Here is a 9,117-nt window from a genome sequence, read left to right as displayed (position 1 = left end):
ATCGTTATGATTTGCGTCTCAATCTCCCAAAAGGTGTGAAAGGATAGCACGAGGAGCAGAGCTGCTTCTGCAGAATCCCACAACCCCAAACCAAGAGAGCGGCGTCTACAGCAACCGAAGTTGATGGTGCAAAAATATGAAACTCGGTGGTGTAAAGGAATGCTTAGAGTTTATTCATGGATTGCATTAGTGATTAGCACTGTGAAAATACATATAACCGCCGATACTGCGTGTGTGTAGGTGACAGTAGTCAGACGGGTGCTATTTACTCAGTAAGAGTTTTGGAAATACTTTCTTTAAAACATAATGAAAACTAAAACACCAAGTCAGAATTTCCGGCTGACTTCTATTACTGGACAGAGTAGGTTAAGATGTGATCTGATGCAGCTATTCAAAATTTAAGGGGTTTGATAATGTAAATAAGGAAAAGTTATTGCCATTTGGTGGGTGAGTTGGAAATTGAAGGGATAAATTTGAGATCATTCCAAAAAAAAGGGAGAAGTTGGGATTTGTTTTACCAAAAGTGCTGTTAAGGTACATGGAATGACCGGCCTGGAACCAGGAAAGCAGAATCCAAAATAGTTTTTAAAAGAGAAATAAATATTCGAAAATATATTTTTTAAAGGATACGGAGAAAGGGCAGGGGAATGGGACGAAGTGGATCGCTCTGTCAGAGAGCGGGTACAAGTCGGACGGGCCAAATGGTCTCCTTTTACGCTGTAAGATTTTCCCATTCTATGAAAAGCATCAGAAAAACTGGTTAGATAACATCATGCTCCAGTTTCTTAATTAACCTTGGTTCAACTCATTTAACTCCTCGTTCAACAAATGCACTGCTCTGGCATTCTGATGATCAGAGTATATATCCCATCCTCAACAAGGTATGAAAAGTACATCTGTCACATCGATATTCAGATTAATAACATTAAGATGGTGTGCGAGAGAGGGGACAGTCTCACAAATAACGTAAATAAACGATTTACCAGATTTGCCGATTTGACTTTCTATATATAAATTGTTATATGTTATTGGTTTGCGGGTCCATGTTCTGAGGGGAGTATGATTTGAACCATTCACACCGTTCTTTCCGCCGAAGTTAGGGCGGACGAGTGGAAAATCCCCGCGGAAAATCTCTTACGTGCCTAATGTCCAATAAACATTACAAACCCCGACTGTGAAATAACAGAGCCAGTCCCCGAGAGTTCATTAACTGGTCTCCTGTTGTTTGACTAACCTGTGGTGAATTGTGAATATTAAGGAATTACGTCCTGTTCTCTCTCGGGTTCTGTACAATAGAACGTTGAGACTCAATATCATCCACCAAAGGATTTTTCTATGAGTTTAAAACTGGTTTAAAGTTTGTGCGTTTTAGGTAATTTATAAGCCTGAACGCTGTTTCGCTTAAAACGACCTTAGCCTTTACACGCGCCTGTGTGATTTTAACACGAAAACAAACCGTCTGCATATATTGTGATAAAACCATCAGGAAATAGGGGAATGAGAAAAGCCAATCAGCTCAATCCTCTTACACATCCCGTCGTGTTGGTAATAACTAAAGTAGCTAAATAATCTGGTTTGTTTTAATACTCTTCACTTGGTTACCAGATTATTCCAAACATTTGTCAAAGCAATTTTTCCTGGTATCTGTTCTAAATTTGCTTTTCATTAGTTTCCATTTACAGCCTTTTGGTTATATTAATTGTATTACAATATTAAAGTCGAGATTGTTTAACCAATCTACCTGTTCTAACTAAACATGGAAATTCGTTAGGTTGGGCTGCATTGTAATGTTAGAGTTTGCGTCGCATGGTGTGAATTTCCTCAAGTATTTATTATGCTTAAAAAGTCAAACTTGTGCAATATAAGAATGGACTAGTTAGGCGACTGGTGTACTCCTTGACAAGTCACAGTTTGGTCCACAAAGGTCAAAGAGGAGACTGTCCTTTAATTCTACATTAAGATAACCCGTGAACATGTCTTTTGAATGTTTTACTGTTGTATTAAATTGTGACAATGGTTAAATGCCTTGCGTGTTGATGTTAGAACTAAACATGCTACTGAAGTGTTTGTAACAAAAATTAATGCATGCTTATTTAACCCTTTGCATTCCCTTCAAAGAAAGTTTCTATTTTAAGTAAATCAACCGTGGGGTGATTTGTATTTTTGGAAAAGAGAAAACCCGATAGAGGTCTTTAAATTTATGAAGGGTGGATGTGGAGAAATTGTTTCTACTTGTGGATGAGTCCAGAACAAGGGGGCATAAATATAAGGTAGACAGTAACAGATAAAATAAGGAATTTAGGAGGAAATCCTTTACACGCAGTGGTAAGAATGTGGAACTCATTGCCACATGGAGCGGCTGAAGCAGCTAGCATTGATGCATTTAAGGGGAGGCTTGATGCACACATGAGGGAGAGGGGACTGGAGGAATACTGAGCATAGTGGGAAATGGTAGTGTGGGAAGAGGCTCGTGTGGAGTATAAACAACAAGATAGACCAATTGGGCCGAATGGCCAGTTTCTGTGCTGTGGATTCTATGTTATATTTATACATAACTGCGAATATTCTAAATGTACGGCAGGAATGCCACAGTTCTGACTTTTGAGGCAAAGATTTTTAAGAAGTTTGGATCTGTTGTCTCTTTTTTGGAACTGGTTGTTAGGGACCAATCGTTGTTTCTAATTGATTTTAAATCAATGTTGATTTTGTCTTGGTTTCTTTATTTGAGCATATTAGATTGTCTGTGTACAGTTCAAAATATTCATACAGGAAGTATCAACTACATGCTTTTAAAGTCATAGATATATCTTGCATGAAAACAACCGATGTGGTCAGCAAAGAGATGAATATACTGGAAATCCCAAGACACCAACAGAGTACAATAACTCTCCTCAGCATCTGAATCGGTTGCAATAAGATTGCAATGTAATACATTGCATGTATGCAGGCACACACAAATCAACAGAAACACGCACCGCTGACACAATGAAACATGGCAACAGCTAAAAAATGGTATCTCTGGACAAACTCAATTCCCGAGTTGCACTGACCAGCCACTGAACAGTTGATATTTTCACAAGATGAAACGTTTAACTGAAATTGGGGACTAGCTAAAGTTCAAAGGTTGATCAAAATCACATTTATTTTTTCAGCTAGAATACTGTTGAATCAATATTGCAAATTGGTTCATTCAATAAAACTCTGCTCGCATTTTTGTGAATTATTTTAACAGAGACAATTGATTGTTTTTGGTTTGGAAAAAGATGATTAGTCTTTAATCATCTCTTTTCAGTAGAACACAAACATTTGTTAATTCATCCAACAAATCTGCTAATTACACTGACTGGACTTGCTGGACACTTGACGCCAAACCATACACGCGGGGCTTGGGCAAACCGCAACCTGTTAACACAATGATCTCCAGCGCCAGTCTAAACCATTTCACAACGTGTTGTCCTCACAAGTGCAGTCATCTATAGCACCTGAGAAGCAACTGTTCGAATCGGTGGAAGCACTAACAACAGCCTCCAGACCTTGCAAAAAATAAGATAGGATGACTTCGGATTTGTCTACATTCAGAAATCCGAATCCGGGCCCCAATCCGATTGAGGTCATGCACTCACCCATTGATTTCGGATTTGCTTTTCCGTTTAATCAAACACGATTCGTTGTACTCAGCCTCTCCCGTGCCACAAAGAACCGCCCGACCAAGGCAGCTGATACCCGCCGATCTCTATCGCTTGCTCTAAACTCGCTGTCGACTTTATTCACCCGCTGTTTTCCTGCTGCTTCTTTCAGACAGTTCAATGCACAAAACTGCCTGCCGATGGCCATGTGCTGTGCAACGAAAGCAGCCAGGCAGATATATGTATGGTACCTTTATCTGGCGACGCTGGCTTTAGTCCACAAATCAGGACTTCTTTTCTAATCCTTCTGTTGATGATCCCAAATCTCATTGTAAATCGAATGCAGTCTGTAAACACTGAGATGCTTAATGAGGAGAAACGCGTTGCCGGCTGGGATGGAGGTGTCTGTGGAAGCCTGAGACGGAGCCGGTGTATGTTCACATTTATTGGACCAGGTTTCTCAGCCCCATTAGTGTATTTCAGGTCAAGAAAACCCGCATAAAATTAGATGAGCTGCGCCCCTGTTATTCCTAATAACGTTGGATAAAATTGGCGACAGACACAAACACACAGAAAATAGAACAAAAGGAGCAAAGGTCGGACAGTGACAGCGGTGAGAGATTAGAAAGGAAAGCAAAGTCAGTCAAACATTGTAAACCCGTTACAATGAACGGTGATGTATTTGTTTTGCAGCGGGACCTAAACAAATGGTTATTTGATTCTGCAAAGTTGAAAATTGGAGCCTTGTGATGGGAATCGAGATTTGCAGGTGAAGAAAGTGAGGAGCGTGTTTTAATGGAAATCTCGTGGTTGATTATGCGGGTAGATTCCTGCTCACAATACATTTTCCTCGTCACTCCACTTTCCTAAATGCAAGCAACCATCTCACCTTGGCTTAGGTATTCTGCTTCACAAGCCAAATATTGCAAGCAAATCGACTCTTATTCAATCAGCCCTACATTACGTTATTACAATTTGCATTTTATATTTTGTTGTGATGTGCAATAAATCTCAATCTGTTGTCACCCCTCCCAAATAGGGCACCCTCAAAATCATGTTCTAAATATCAACTGTTTCATATCAGTGAAACGTTTATTTTTCCAATTGCGCCATCGAATCCAATAATTATACTTCCACTGTCTGATGAATCTCTATATTAGCTGCTCCTCACCTTAGTTTTATTACAATCCTTTGAAGTTATTGCATTGAACTTAGAACAATGCATGGTTCGAACCCCCAATTCCCACAGTGAACCCCGTGTGTCCCATTTACTCCTTCCATTGTGTTCTGCCATATCCAGTCTTGTGATGGACTCTCTTTGCCAAACTATTTAATCGGAACACTGCCTGGCAAAATGCTTTGTTTACCCCTCACTTATTTAAAACTACATTCATTGGAACCTGCAAAGACCCCTTCTCCTAATGAGTTTCTATCACCCAGCCAGATAACGACAATGGGGGCAGATTTCCTCTCTGCATCATGTATAACGAATTCATAATCTCATTCTTTATAAATAGATTTATGATTTCGTGGCACACAGCACACAGAGAAAACATCTCCCAAATATGTGTTACTATGATTTTGATCAATGTTATGGGATCCTAAGTAATTTCACCTCACCATATCATCTACACCATATTATACATTTTCATTTATTTAAAATGAGTATTATGTGAGAAAAAAATTTCAAAGTAACACCAATTGGAAATTTAGGAATTTATTTCGACTTATTTCTAAATACAGGATAGAAAAGTATCAGCAGAAAAGACTATACCGAGTCGAGGGCTGTGGATTAAACCACCCAGACCTTTAGTTTCGAGTAGATTGTTCCCATAGAATCCGAGAATGATGTTACTTCCTGCGATATTTACTTAAATACCATAACTTTCAAGGGACCAAGCTATGCTTCACGGTGAACAGCACGGAATTATACAGAAGGATCACTATTTGGGGTCAGGTTGGTTTAGTATAGTTTCTAACATTCTTGTTGAGCCCCCAAACATGAAATGCGAGCCCTCTGAGATGACCTGTTACCCAGATTAAGTTTGGTTGTGAGCTTTTGTTCAAATCTTCTTACTTAGGCAGAGGGAGAAACCAAAATTAACAAGCATAGTTAGATACAAAGCTAGATCTGCCCCAGATAGAAACAGATTTGGGTATCGCAATGCACAAAAGAACACGATAACGTGTCATGCACTGCTAAAAGCAGCCTGAACTAGTTACAGACAGTTAAAAAGCTAAAACCAGTGTCGCAGCCTGTGTCCCTGTCCTCGGCACCAGGCCATTTGGCAAATTTCTGGAAATACATATAGACAAACAAAATACAGACAGATGAGAAGAGTTAGTACCTTGGTTTTGGCAATTTTCTCTCCTCCTCGAGACGTTGTCTCCCACTGGGGTCCAACCAAGGGCACCACGCTCTGCCTCGCTGAATAGGCAATTCTCCAGGAGGGAGTCTGGACAGCAAGTATTGGCAGGCCATTCAACTGCTTGAGGTATTAAAACCTAGCCCAATCCCACTCTCACCTGACGCCCATACGTGCACTTACCAGCAGTGGTCACTGAATAACGATCAGGAGGGTGAACCTTGTCTGCTCTTCCCCACCTTTCCCCAAGGGTCCTGAGGACAATTGTAGTATCCTTACTGCCAGCCTGACTGGGATCAACTAACTCGGGAATAGAAACCGGGACCTTATGGTTCCGAGGACTCCGTTACTTTCTTTGCTAGCTGATGCAGGAGACTCGTAATGAGATTTTAAAACAGTGTCTTAAAAACAATAGTGCACCAGTTGTATTGGAGATCCTTGAACTGATCTGATATGATTTCACGTCACTCTGGGCAGGCGAACTACACTTTATGTCAAATTGATTAATTCTCAGACACTTTACCAAAAGGGCATTTGAACATCACTTTTGAGTCACTGCAAAGTGATTTCCACTTCCCGTGGATCCAAAACTCTGCCGTTGGATGTCAACCTGACCCCAAAGGCGATTCGGAGAAAGCCTTCTCAAAACCTTTTGTTTGACACCATGCAGCATAACCCCAGCAGCAGGTATAGTTATATATGTCAAAAAAATGCTCAAGGCATCATTTCAACCACCTGAGCCTTTATAAACAAGTGAGTTTATTTCAATCTTTTGAGAGTGTTTTGCTTTCCAAACCATGCCCTCAAAACAGATAAACAGAGGCAGAGAGTACAAAAGCAAGGCAGTTATGCTAAAGCTTTATAAATCACCGATTAGGCCTCAGCTGGAGTATAGTGTCCAATTCTGGGTACCATATTTTATCAAGACCTTGGAGAGAGTGCAGAGGAGATTTACTAGAATAGTACCATGGATGCGGGGCTCCAGTTATGTGGAGAGACAGGAGAAGCTGGGACTGTTCTCCTTAGAGCAGAGAAGGTTAAAGGGAAATTTAATAGAGGTGTCCAAAATTATGAAGGGTTTTGATAGAGTCGAGAGGGAGAAACTGTTTCCACTGGCAAGAGTGTTGGTAACCAAAGGACATAGATTTAAGGTAATTGGCAAAAGAACCAGAGGGGAGATGAAGACATTTTTTTTACGCAGCGGGTTGTTATGCTCTGGAACGCACTGCCTGAAAGGGTGGTGGAAGCAGATTCAATCGTAACTTTCAAAAGGGAATTGGATAAATATTTGAAAGGGAAAATTTGCAGGGTATGGGGAAAGGGCAGTAACTTAACAATTTTAAGAAGTAACCTAGCAGTCGACTGGATTTTTAAACGGAAAAATGTTGGAAATGTCAATCAGCCTCAATAAAGAGAAAAGACAAGTTAATATTTTGAGTGTGTGCCCTTCATCAGAACTCCTTCCACAGTCTGCTGGACCATCTTCAAGTTTCTAATGTTAGACACTGTCTATTGAATTGCCCCCTTGCCATCCCGTACCATATAAATTGCCCTGCACTCAAAGAAGAAGGTGTCAAACCACATCCTTAACACTGACCAGCTTCACGTGTACACGTTGCTCTTATACTGTATATTCTGGATCTGTACTAAATAATCGCACTGGTGCAAGAGGCGCAGTATGATCCCAATGTGACCGTGCCAAACTCACATCATTTGGAGTTTATCTCGCTGGGGCAAAAACCATCTGGAAGAAGTGGTTTCAATCCGCTGGGGTTGCGAGTCAGCAACAAAATAATTGCAATCGGGTTCAAACAGATTGAAGTCGATTTTTTTTAATCGTTAAAACTGAAGTATTAAAGGAACTCGGGCGGTTCAGTTTCATATTTCTAATTTTATGATTTTAACTGAGAATCGGAGGCCAATGAGCAGAGCTGTATTTAAGTATTTGTCCATTAGCTCTGCTTTCCCCAATGAACCATGCAAGAAGGCAGTATAACTGCAGTCACTTTCTCACAGCACTCTCATAGATGGTGCTAGTATCATACTGGTACCGACAGTACAACTGAGGCATTGTGCATGTGCACAGTGTGACCTTTAGATACAACACCGAACACCCAATCAAGACTGGAGCCTTTAAGTAAATAAGGATTTTGGTGTCATGTTCAATTAGGTTTTCTCACTGAAAAACTAATGTAATTTTTGCCCAAGTCATCAAAATGCTGAGACCTAAAAAAAACTACAACTTCGCAGAGGATTATCGGGTCTAAATGATTCAAGGAGTACTGAAATGCCATAGATATGAAAAATAAGAATATAACATGACATGATATTGGTTAACTAAAAGCATACTTCAGGGTTGGGGAAAGTAAGTTATAATATGTGCTTATGAGTAATTATACGGCGGGGATCTAATGAAGGGTTCAGATGAGGTCATGAACTGAGAGAGCAAAGTTTCTCGTGCCTTACAAACAACTCCAAGGCAGAAGGTTATGGGTTGGAACCTGAGACCTGAGCACACAATCCATGCTGACGCTCCATTGCAGTACCGAGGGAGTGCGGTACCGAGGAAGCCGCCCTTCAGTGGTTCAGGTGAACACTGAAGATCGTGAAAAAAGAACGAGTTTTCCCCGGGTCCTGGCCAACACCAGCATAAACTGATCAATCGGTTATTCACCTCACTGCTATCAGTGGGATCTTGCTGTGCACAGAATGCCAGCCGTTTTTCTTTCCCTACATGACAATTCATTGCACTCCAGTGGTAATTAGGTGGAGGGGACGTGTTTAGGGATGTTTTTGAGATGTGATGAGGCGCTTTATAAATACAAGTCTTCATTTTTCTGCAACACCTGAATTTTTCAGATTGGAGTGAAGCCTTGTTATCATTCAGAGGTATCTCCACAGTTATATATTGCTTCATGTTATGTGTTGTTCTATTTTGGTCCAGTTTAAATGTCAGCAGCAGATGAGAATAAAAACTATGACCGTTCTTGCACACTGTGTTCACAAAATTAGGATCAATTATCGTCAGCCCATCAACAAATAATATCATTGATTATCCGAGAAACCTATATTTGATCCATATAGTTCAAGTGAGGAAATATGTATGAATTATAAAACATCTAAAA

This window comes from Heptranchias perlo, chromosome 36 (genome assembly GCF_035084215.1).
Source record: "Heptranchias perlo isolate sHepPer1 chromosome 36, sHepPer1.hap1, whole genome shotgun sequence".
Taxonomy (NCBI): Eukaryota; Metazoa; Chordata; class Chondrichthyes; order Hexanchiformes; family Hexanchidae; genus Heptranchias; species Heptranchias perlo.
This window is presented reverse-complemented; position numbering follows the sequence as displayed.